A 12,590-nucleotide genomic window follows, 5' to 3' on the forward strand; every position below is an offset into this window, starting at 1 on the left:
GTCTGTCTGTCTGTCTTTATCTCTCACTCCTTTCTTTGCCCTCTGACTGAAGGTTTTCTTTGAGAGAGGGCAGTTTTGGCTCAGGCACTGACTCCCCCTTGAAAGAAAAAAAATCTCCCACCACCCTGTACTCAATGTTATAACTAATTACAGCCGGCCTCCTTTTCTCCATCTAATTCAATTTTTCCCTGAAATCAGAGGCAGATCACCGCAGGCAGACCTGTGGGGACAGATAATGCCAGATAGAAACGGTACATGACAGGACGGACGGACGGATGGATGGATGGATGCAAAGATGTGCTGATACAGTTGACAGAGAAATGTAAAGATATGGATCAGTGGCTCGTGGAAAGACGGATGAAAGACAGATGAAAGAATGGTTTAATGTGTAATGTAATTAGATAAAGGAGATACCGGACGCTGATTTGCAATAAGACGCAGTGTTGACGTAGTTGGGGTCTGGCAGTCGTCTGTTTATTTGTGTGGGTGCGTGCAAAATTTAGCATCGAAGGCACAGTGTGTGTCTGTCTGTGTGCGCTTTTTTGGTGCCTTTTGCTACAGTTGGCGACAGTCAATTGGGCGGGTGGCTGGGGGCTCGGGGTCATGTTTGAATGCACATATTATAAACGTGGAGGGCCACACACGTGCAAACTTGCTCCCTCTCTACTTCTGTCTCTCTCTGGAGGAGGTCACTGGGTTTAATGAGAGGTGGAGTGTGGCAGCGTGTTTTGAAGGCTCTTTAGACAGAGACTCGGTGTGATTATTGAGACCTCAGAGCGCCGTGTTTGTGCATTGCTTGTGTACTTGTGTGCCTGCATGTGTGTTTGCATGGCGTACTTGTGCGCAAGTGTATGTGACAGAGAGCGAGATTACAGAGACCTCAGGGCACAACCAAGGCACCAGCTTTTATATAAAGTAACCTCTGTTTAGCTGCTGCACTGCGGTGCATGCATGCAATCACGCATACACACACACACACACACACACACACACACACACACAGGCACAGATGCTCTGCCAAGGCAGAACCAGTCTGGAGACGCAGCAGCCTAAAGAGATTCTTTCATATGAACCTCCAGCCTCTCCTTCTCCTCGGCTCACTTCTCTTCCTCCCTCGTCTCCTCCTCTCATCCTCTCCTCCTCCCGCCCCCCTCTTCTTTCCCTCCCTCCTCATTTGTCTGCCTCTACCGTAAAGCAAACCCAGAGCAGAAAAGAGACTATTGTATTTGTTGGATTGATGTTAAGTGCTGCTCATTAGCCACACCACCGCTAAATGCTACTGGCTGAAATATGTTCTTTTATTTGGACTGAAAGTTTACATAGAATTTTATTATGCTCAACAAATTCCATAACCTCAGCCCCCCCCCCAAAAAAAATCCCTTTTAAAACAGCAGTGTGCAGAGTCAAATAATTTATGCTTGCTCTCAAATATAGAAAAGTTTGTGGTTATTTTCATCATTTCTTGCTCTGTTATGTCACTGATTCTTAATGTGCTTTCTTTTCTTCGCTGCTTTCTTCCTTAGCCTGCCGTTGTTATTTTGCATCTTTCTGGTTGTTTCTTTGTGCCACTTTCATAGCAGCGAATCAGTGTAGCTAATTCTAAGATCCTTTTCAGCATGTTTTGTGTGTGTGTGTGTGTGTGTGTGTGTGTGTGTGTGTGTGTGTGTGTGTCAACATGTGTCTGTGCCCTGTTTAAACAGACTGACCTCTCGGTGCTCCGAGGGTCAGCCTCAACTAACCCACCCTCCCCAAACTCCACCACCACAGCAACCCCCCAAACTCCCAGTCTGTCTCTCACCGTCTCATCATGTTGCCCCCATGTATACACCCCACAACCCCCTCCCCCTTTCTCTCTCTCTCCCTCCCCCTCCCCCACTAAGACCATTCCCCTGAGCTTTTCCCACACTCACATCAAAGGACAAGACTCTAGAGGGTGTGTTAGAGCACCCTGCTCTGGAATGTGAGTGTGTTAACGTGTGCATGCGTGTGTGTGTGTCTATGTGTGTTTTACAAGGCTGTGTTGGTTTACTGTGTTGTTTGCCCTTTGTTGGACTTTTATGAGGGATGATGAGGCCAGGGGGTGAAGGGCAGGAAGCTGTGCCCTGCCAGGGGAGGATGTGACATCATAAGGCTTGGGTGGCAGCAGCACTGTGCTCTCTTGTCTTGACTTGAGGTAAACAACAGTTGATTAGCTGGTTGATAGCAGCGATACAGGAGGTCCTGAGTTCATTGGCCACAACATCTGTTTCCAGCCAGTGAAACGAGTCAAGTGTTTCAAATGCAGCTTAAGAGGCCAGTGAAGCATCTTGGATAAGTGGCAAAACATCCTCCAAACATGGAGATACCACAAATAGATCTGTTTTCTTGGTTTGTTCTCCATGTGCTCCAGCTGCCTCCCATCCCAGAAGAAACGCATGCTGCTTCGAAGATTGGTTCTAAAGGCTTTGTAGTCTCGTTTTCATTGCTCTTGTTCTTAGCGTTGCATATTAGTTTCTCCTCATTAATATACATGTTTGAGTGTGTTTATGCGTCATCGTTCCTTTGGAGATTAGAGGGAATCTTGCTTCTTACTGAAATTAAATTGGCCACAAATGTGCAGTAATGAAAGCAAATACTTCACTGTCTTATCCAATCAAAATGAAAACAAAAACAAAAACCGCTCCTACCGGCTATTTCCTAATAGATATTTAGCCTATTTAGAAAAATAACAATTTTTAGTTATTGAATATAATTGATTACCATGATATAATCCGTTCTCCAAGCACACAGCTGCACAGTGATGGTCGTCCTGCTGCATTATTGCAGTCACATAATGGGAAATGTAGTCCTATGTTTTGCTGCAGTCCGGTTAGCCCAGTCTGTTTTTTTTTTTTTCTTTCTGACAAACGGTGGTTATAGTGAACACTGCCTGTGTGACCTCAGTGGTGGGCTCCCTGCACCGGTTGTGTGTGTGTGTGTACACGTTTCTTTGCTTGTGTGTCATCTGGACAGACCAGAATGTGAATTATGTCGAGGTCTGTTTTGTGTTTTTTTTGGTTTTTTCCCAGCACATGTGTTGCTGTTTGTTTGTTCCCACTCTTCGTGTCTCCCTCAGTGTTACTCACCATCTCTCTGTGGGCGCATCCTAATCTCCACGCTCCTCCTGACATCCATCACGCCAGCTGTTGTGAAAGAGAAGCCACAGCAGAGTGCTTCAGGTGGAAGTCTTTAATACAGACACAGACTTTCCATTAGAAATACGTTACAAACTAGATGCTGCAAGGAAACCACATCACCTCAATGCCCCAGTTTTGTCAAATTACTGATGTGGATGTAGAAATATTGTCAACAACTCAGGTTAAATATTGTTCCATTTCTCTTTTAAATTGTATTGTTTTCTTATTGATCAAATAGCTAAAGCTGATTGTGGTCTTAATGGTCTGTCACAATCTACAGCACTCTTACTGTTGTTCTAGTAAGTGTCTATTGGCATCATTTTCATGTCATTACAGTGCAGCAACAAGTTGTTGTGTATCAGTAAGACACACTAGAGCTTTCTGTTGCATTCTATTTTCATTTTCTTTAAAATGTCAAGGGCACTTAATAGTTTCTACACATTTTCAGACATTACTGGAATATATATATATATATATATATTAAGTAAGGGATTTATAAGTGAAGATAAATTGATTCAATTCAGAAGAAAATCATGTGAATTTTATGTCTCATCAGTAATGCCAGTTCAGATGATTCATGTTTCATTTCAAAGCTGCATCTCTTCAGAGCTTCTTAAGTGAGTGAGCGAAAACAAGGAGACATTCAGGGGAATTGGGATGTACTGTGTGTTTTTCTTCCCCTTCTCTATCTATTTCTCTCAGCCTCCACCTCTATCTGTCTCTCTCTCTATCTTCGTCTCACTCTGTTTGTCTCAGTGTCTCTCTGCCTCTGTGCTCGTCTCAGTTGAGTGGACAATGCTAACATTCCCCTTGCTGGATTCACTGCATCACCGCACTAGCGAGCTGAGGTTCTCTTTTACCAGCCTCACTGCCGGAGTGTGCACCTTTACACTCTGAGCCCTTTGATGTAAATGGAAATAGTTGGTTAAGAAAAATACGGTGGAAAGTCTCTGGGCCTGTGTTTACACCGGGCCAGATGTCTCTAAACAAGCTGGGGGAGAAGACACAAATACTCTTCTTTCTTAAAGGCTTAAATCAGAGTAGTGTGTCGGATGGTCCCGTCGCTGCTTATAACCATAGGGGGGTGTTTAGGAGCTTTTTCAAACGTGCCTTGAAATCTGAATCCACCCACGTGACAATCACAATGAAATTGAAAATTGCTGTGCAATGGGTAGAAGGTTGGTTGATGTCTGCGTCCAGCTGTCAGTACAAAGGATTCACAGTGTGTGTGTGTGTGTATTGAAATGAACTGTGCAACATACTGTACTTTAGGATTATGTGTAATTACCCATCTTTTTGTGAAATTAAATGTCAGTCCATCATTCTATTTGTAAATATTAAAAAAAAAAAAAAAAAAAAAAGCTGTGCAGTGTGTGCATGTGTCTTTCCCTCTGGTTGTGTATGTGTAAATGGGTGTGAGTCGACAAATTAAGGTGTATGCTGTTATTGTTACAGGAGTTGTTTTAGCCCCGGGCATAATGAATCCCAAAACCTATTTTGTGAGCAATGCATATTTATACAGTGTGTTAAACATAATTTGTGATAATATGGCCTTTTCACCTTTATATTATATTATTATAATGTATTGCATCACTGTCCAATAAAAACAATGTTTTTTCAGATTATCCTTTTATACAATGAACAGATTTTACCACCCCATAGAAGAATGCTTCATCAAATTAACTAAATTTGGAGATACATGGTTTTCACTGGAAAAACATCATGCTGTGTAAGGCTGTCACAATATCAGATTTTTACTACACGATTATTGTGACCAAAAGAATTCACAAGACTGATATTAGCATGATGAACAGAAAAAATGATAATAAAGATGCAATTAGTCAAATTCGTCTCTAACTTTGTTTATTGTGTGTTTTTGTCTCCTTTGTTGCAAATAAATTCAAATACATTCAAATACAACTATAGGGAGGCGGAGAGAGAGAGAGTCTGTAACCATGATTACAGTCAGTGGATAGAGAAAAGGAAGCTAGATGAACTGATAAGATCCACAAGGCTTACACATCTGCCACACAATATCAATATTTCATTTTACCAGTATATTGCAACTCCCCTAATGCTGCTGTAGCTCTCACTATCTGCATCCCCGGTACATGCTCCTAACAAGCCAACCACCATATGTAAATCTCCTGTAGTACCATCATGTTGTCTGTCAGGTGACGAAACGGTATGAGAAGATACTGCTGCAACAAGTCTGAAGTCTCAGTTGTGCGCGTTGCAGAGCGAACTCGCCGCTGCAGAACATTTTCTCCCCTCTTTGTTTAAAATTGCTTCAGGTTGACGACTGCTGAGTCTGTATTTATGGAATATGCTTCATATTGTGCTGGAAAAAAGGGTAATGGGGTGGGTGGAGAGACGCATGGCAGAGAGTGTGTGTGTGTGTGTGTGTGTGTGTGTGTGTAGTTTTTAGCATGACAGCCAAGCATTGGGAGATGTTTTTGCAGAGGGTTTACATGCAAGTTTTTTTTTTCATGCCAACTGTAAAACCTGATGTGTGTCTTAAGTTTGTGTTGTGTCCCATTGGATTGGGGAAACTGGTCACCATGGGAACGGACTCTCACTCCAGGTGGTGTGTAATGGAATGTGGTCCCTCTGGGCACAGTTTTTGTGTGTGTGTGTGAGTGTGTGGCATACCAGGCTTTTTCTATTTCCAGTATTTTCCACTCAAATGTTCTTTGTGAGAAACAAAAGGACAGAGAGGATTGGTTTGGTTCATTTGACACAAGGTAGTTAAGAACTTGACTTCAGTTTGTGTGTGTGTGTGTGTGTGTGTGTGTGTGTGTGTGTGAGTGTGAGAGAGAGGCAGAGAGAGAGTTGATTGTTGTTGTATGCCCTGCCCTGTACTCACTTATAAACTCAATGCCCTCACTCTGTAGGGCATGAGCAGGCACAAGGAGGAAGGGAGGAAGGGAGGGAGGAAGACATTGAGTGGAAATAAAATGATAGAAAGAAGGAATGAAAGAATGAAGGAAGGTAAATAAAGGTAGAGAGGCAGAAAGAAAAAAGAGGGATAGAGGGAGAGTGAGAGAATCAGACGCTGCGTGTCTGGTCATGTCCGCTGCCATGCATTCCGGGCGAGGCCACTTCCTCCATGCGATGACCCCAGCCACCCCTGCGCTGCTGACTTGGTCTGGCCTGCCAGCTCCAGGGAAGGCTGCATACGCTGTTGGGACTGGCCCACTTAGGGCAACACGGGGGCGGGAGGGGTTTTTGTGTGTGTGTGTGTGTGTGTGTGTGTGTGTGTGGGTGAAAAGAGTGGGCAAAAACTCTGGAGAATACTGTGTCTGTCTTCGTATGTAAGACTGTGTGAAAGTGGATGTGTGTGTGAACAGCAGCTGTGTAGAGGCGAGTGCTTGCAGAATTTTCCAGAGATCGAGACAGAGAGGGAGAAAGAAAGAGAGCTTTTCCAGGGATGAAATTCTTGGCTCCCTTGAAGCTCAGGGTACAGCTGGAGCACTTCTCCCTCCCTCCACCCTCATTCCCTCCTCCTTTCCCTCTCTTTACGACCTCTTTCACTTCCTCCCTTGCTTCCCTCTGTGTTTCTATCTTGTAGTATTTTTTTTTCTTTCAGCCTCACTCCCATAACTCCAGCTAAAGTTTCGATGATTTGCCGGCTTTTTTTTTTTTTTTGTAAAACTAAATTAAACTTCATCATAACACTCGAGGGCCCTTTTAAAAATGTTGAATCTTCTCCACATGTTGTTCATGCTGCTTTTTGGATTCGATACGGTTAGATTGGATGAAGCTTTATTGGTCACATGGGGCTGTTGTAGCTGCAAGTGGTGATGGGATGCATCAAAGAAGAGCAGTATTTAAAAAGGAAGAAAGCCTCCTGCACAGCTTCATGGGTACACATGTGATTGTTTACATCATGTGTGTTTCACAGGGAAACACCCCCCCTCCCCCCTCCTCCCTTTTTTTTTTTTTGCTCTGACCTGACTGGATAGGCGGAAGTGTGTGTCGGTCAGTGGGCGGGCCCAACCTGGGAGGTCGGGGAATAGTCGGAGGCACTGGTAGAGTTAGTTGAACCTGGATACTTGTTCCATATTTCTCTCCTTATCACATATAAACACAATCTCCACCATAGCTCCACTGTTTAGGGCTGGTCTCATCACTCAGCAGCCATTGGACATGCACACATGCCCGTGCACACACACACACACTCTCATATAAACACATACACACAAACAGTGGAATTCAGTGTTGGGGAGTGGGGGGAAAGTCCCTGCTAATCTAGGACTTCCAGTCTTGCCTTCTTTCTTTCCACTGACATTCACACGACTTCTCTTCTCTTCTCTTCTCTTCTCTTCTCTTCTCTTCTCTTCTCTTCTCTTCTCTTCTCTTCTCTTCCTTCTCCTTCTTTTTCTTCTTCTCCTTCTTCTTCTTCCGCACACTTTCTCTGCTCTTTGTGGTGGACACAAACTGGTGCTGTTCAGACTATGACTCATACACCAGGAATGCCCCACATTAACATGTGGAGAGATAGACGGAGGAAAGTGAGGGGAGGATGGGAAGAGGGGAGAGGAGCACAGCTGGGCACAAACATAGCGAGTTGTGCACAGAGGGGAAAAACTGAGTAAAAATGACTAAAAGCTTTGCTGTTCCTTTAGTGGGTCAAGGTTTGAGAATGTGTTTCGTCCTGAGGATTCAAGGGAGTGAGAGAAAGAGAAGGGAGCAAGGGAGGGAGAGCAGGAAATGATTATTAGACTCTGGGTTTGTTTACACACCAACAGCTGTTGCACTTCATTGCTCTCTCTCTCTCTCTCTCTCTCTCTCTCTCTCTCTCTCTCTCTCTCTCTCTCTCTCTCTCTCTCTCTCTCTCTCTCTCTCCTTCTAGACATGTAGAGTTGATTAGGGAATGGATACAATGAGTCATCAGTGTCTGGATTGTGTATATTTGCGTGTGCATGCTTGCACATGTGTGTCAGGAGTCCACATGCATGCGTGTTTGTGTGCATGAGGGGCAAGAGTGATAAGTGAAGTATGTTGCTCCATGCATTGTGCGTTGCATGGTTACCAATCCCAAAACAATTATATCTGCAAGTCCGAGAATAGCCTCATGTGATAATACTGGAAAAGAACCTGTGTGTGTGTGTGTGTGTTTGCATGTTCAGAGTTGTTATGATTTGCAGCTGCATTAATGTGTGTGTGTGTGTGTCCCATTTTGTTGAATGTTGTTTGTGCCTAGCTGACCGTGATTTCTGACAGACTAAACTATTCAAATGTCAGTTTGTTCCACAAGTCAAGTGTGTGTGAACAACTTTGTGTGTGTGTCCAAGTCAGCCTGACATCTTAAGAGGTTATGCACATACGCTCAGGTGTTAATCTGGGTCGCTCTGCTGTTTTTGTATGTGAGCCTGGTACATCTGTGTCCATTTGAGAGTGCGGCTGGGAAGGTGTGTGCGTCTGTGCGCGTTTGTGCACGTTGACATCCTGAGAACAAAGCACGGCTGGGCTCGGTGTCCCTCCAGACGTTACGTTGCTCGCCTCTGGAGCGAACCCAGCAGCAGAAGTAGGTCGGCCGACAGCACCCCTCCTCTGGGTGGGGGCGAGCCAGAGAGAGATCAGGGCTGGGTGGAGGTATAGGCTGGCACCCAGGCTACAAGCTGAACACTAGACAGATCAGGGCTTGTACCCTCAAGGACCGTTTACACTGTGATCATGGCAGGATAAGATGTAGACATCATATTCTAAGACGTTTAACCCTTTGAAAGAAGTTCGGAAGAGATTTTTTTCCCCAACTGAAATTTAGGGGATTTTGAGTATTTAGAGAAAGATTGTTAGAATCCAGTTTCATGGGAAGATAATACCTCTAGGTCACTTAGATCTTAGTGGAAGAATTTTCTATAATTTTCTAACCTGCAGCTACTTAAAGCACCGCTGCTGTCACAGCCTGTTCTCCCTTTTAAAAAAAAATCTATTTGAGCACATTGGGGAAAAAAAAAAAATTACATAAAATAATCTGAAATGAATTTCCAAGAACCGTGTTCCACTTATTTGAAATGTCAAAGATGCCAAAGATTTTGTAGAGAATACAGAGAGCGGTGCAGACCTGTAGAAACTGGCAGCTCAATATTAGAGGAAACTATTTTTGAATATAAATCACTTAATCAATCAGTTGATTAATCAGACAAATACTTCAAATAATGAACACGTATGTAGATTTATGAAGATAAAAATTACACCAGCTGTTTTCAACTGAATGATAAAACAGGAGTGTAATAATGTTACTGGGAACATACATCTGACAAAATGTCACTTTTATTGCCTGTATGTTGAGTGACGAGTACACGGCATGAACTGCAGGTTTGTCTCTCTTTTCATTTTCCATGGCTGATAGTTTCAGTGGTCATTTTCTGTATAGAGACAGCAGAGAGGCTGAAGGATCAGAGGAAGGTTTCCAATGGGATTTAATCCACTCGCCAAGCGGGGACAGGGATCACAACCACTGCCACTGCCTCCGGGCACACAACCAGAGATGGAACTGAAGACTTAAGTGCACAAGTCTGGCAGTTCTGTTTGGCAGCAAACCTCCCTGCCATCGGAGCCCATACAGCATTTGGCTCAGAGGGGTGATTTTGCACAAATGGGGGTCGGAAAGTTTTCTCCACTGTTGTTGCAAAAGGCTCATTATTTTAATTTTTTTCATAATCTATATGGGGGAGAGTGCTCTTAACTTGAAACATGAGCCCCTGCCAGTGGGCTAGTAAAGTACAACCCCGGCTTTACAAGCCTCATAGTTTTGTTTCTTCTTCAGCTCTTTAATGTACTGATGTCAGCGGCTGGTGATGTCATTGTTACATTGATAGTTTCATCATCAGGCATAACTTTCCCTTTGTTCTCCAATGACACTGTTGTGTAACCTTGAGCTCGGAGGCCTAAAGTTGAGGGGCACACTCGTCCAGAGGAATGTGCTTACACATACCTGCACACACACACACATACACACACTCTCTCATTATATACATACAGTAAAACCCAATGTTCAAACATAGCAACATTCCGTCTTATGATTTACATTCCTCAGCAAATCAGCAGCCCACTCACATTACAGATTGTAGCACAGAACACACAGTCAGGATCACGAGTGTGTTTCTTTACGCGCACATGTGCTAGGTAACTACCCGCCACATCAGCTGCGTGTGTATGCATGTGCTAGTTTCTAGTTTAGTGACAATGCAGAGTGTCAGTGCCGCCGCTGAGGGCAGGGCAGCGCAGGAAGTCGCAACGTGCTCCTCCATCACTGAACCTCACCCTGCCAACGGGAAAAAATGTCCGCCGGGCTTGACTCACCGGAGACGGACCAGAGGGCTCTGCAATGTCTGTGTGTGTGTGTTTTTGTTTGCGTCTCTGTCTGTGTGTATGTAGCATCACATGTTTCACGCCACTCCGGGATGAGTATATACATCACACTGTGCTATTTTAAAGTTGTCTCCCACGTTTCCTGCTACAGCAGACTTCCCCCCCCCCATCTCTCTTTTTTCATCCTGTCTCTCTTTTTCACTACACTTCCCATCATGCTTCACACCTCTCTTTATCCTTCTGTGTCACCTTCTCTCTCTCCCTCAGATTGTAGTAGCTGCATCAGTAGACTAAAAGATCTATGGGGATTTGTTTCATTTTTATATCTTAGATATGACAATAGTCCATGCTGTCTACAGTGTATGTGTGTGGTTGAGTATATCTCTATTTGTGTGTGTGTGTGTGTGTGTGTGTGTGTGTGTGTGTGTGTGTGTGTGTGTGTGTGTGTGTGTGTTGGCCAGGCAGTAGAGGAAGCTGTCGTGGGAGTGTCTCGCTCTTGGATCTCCGAGGACAGATAACATTACCCTGCTGATGCTTACATAACTTCCAGGCAACGCCACGTCACAACTGACCCAGACACACATAACATGCACAGACACACACACGATACACACATGTACAGGAATACAAATACCCATCTTGATCAGACAGCTGCCTCCACAGGGCACTGATCAGCTATACAAAGATTGTGTGTGTGTGTGTGTGTGTGTGTGTGTGTGTATATGTTTGTTGGAGTTGTTTTTTTTAAGTCTGTCTATTTAGTAATGCTATGTGTTTTTTTTTTTGTTTGTTTGTCTGTGTTTTTGGGAAATCCATCTGAGGCTAGTTGTTTTGTATGTAGGTCAGTTCACAAACAGGCTCCTTTGGTCTGACACCAACACCACACACACACACACACACACACACACTCACACACACACACACACACACGCACACATGCTTTCCCAAGAGGGTCTGTGTTTCCTTTCCATGTGGTGACCACATGTGCAGCGCTGAAATGACGGGAAAGAGAGAAAGTGTTGTGCTGCCTCAGTCTGATAGACCGAGCACAAACTGATACGCACACACAACGGGCCTCCAATACACACTCCCACTGTCAGCGCGGTCGATTAATAGCTGTGCGATCAATGGATGCGTGTTAATGCAGTGTACACAGGTTGTGTGTGCATTATTACGGATGTAAGCAATGGGGCGTGTGTGAGGCCAAGACTCTTGGTGTGTGTGAGTGTGTGTCTTGTGCTGTGGGGGCCCAGTCGCAGCTGTCTTTGACAGCTGTATCATGGGAAACGTCTGATGAAATGTTGCGTCACCTCCTCTGTTTGTGAATGTATGTACACGCAGCTGGACACTGCAGCGCACTACATTTTCACGCTCATCTTAAATTTTGAGGGGTGTGTGTATGTTTCTGTGTGGTAAAGTGTAAGGCAGGATGTTTACCATGGAGCATAACATTTGTGTATATTTCAACAAAAAGTAAACTTTCTCAGGTGAGAAACTGTGTGTGTGCGTGTGTCTGTATGTGCGTGGAGGCCTTGCTGTCTTTTTCTTAGTATAAATATAGACAATGAACACAAGTTTACCAGCTAATTTTTTTTTTTTTTTTTTTTTTTTAAAACCTTTTTCATATTTCATGGGAATTTATTGTTTTCTGGTATCAAGTTGTGACTCTTCTGAACCTGTCTGTCTTTGTGTCTGTACTCCCCCCGCCCTCGTGTTTGTCAGTGTTGTGCTCCCTCTGTTTTTGTGAACATGCAACACAAAACATAGTTTGTCATCATTCCTGTGGTCCTCTTGGGAGCTTCAGCAGTGGCCCTCAAACAAATATGTGCACCCGTCACTGACCCCCAGTCAAACGCACATCTGACCACAGACCTCAGATTTATTCTGGTGACCTTTGCAGTAGGATTGTTTAGTGGCAGACGTGGTTGTGAATAACTCTGCCGTGCTGCACTTAAACACATAACAGACGTGTGAGTGAAACCTGTAATTACAATAGTCTGAGGCACTGAAATTTGAAGGTGATAGATGCAGGAATTGATCTCTACCTGTCTCAACACAACATTTAACATTTTGAGCCAGGTGTTAGGAATTCACTGGAAATCTCACAGACTGAAG

General features: G+C 44.1%; 1 protein-coding gene across 2 annotated transcripts in view; it reads left to right on the forward strand.

Moving 5' to 3' along the window:
* fndc3ba (fibronectin type III domain containing 3Ba) overlaps nucleotides 1-12,590 on the forward strand; it is a 97,288-nt gene that overhangs the window by 29,688 nt on the left and 55,010 nt on the right. The window lies entirely within an intron of this gene.

The sequence above is a fragment of the Trachinotus anak genome, unplaced genomic scaffold (assembly GCF_046630095.1).
Source record: "Trachinotus anak isolate AG129_WGS33_773 ecotype Australia unplaced genomic scaffold, CSIRO_AGI_Tana_v1 ptg000015l, whole genome shotgun sequence".
Classification (NCBI taxonomy): domain Eukaryota; kingdom Metazoa; phylum Chordata; class Actinopteri; order Carangiformes; family Carangidae; genus Trachinotus; species Trachinotus anak.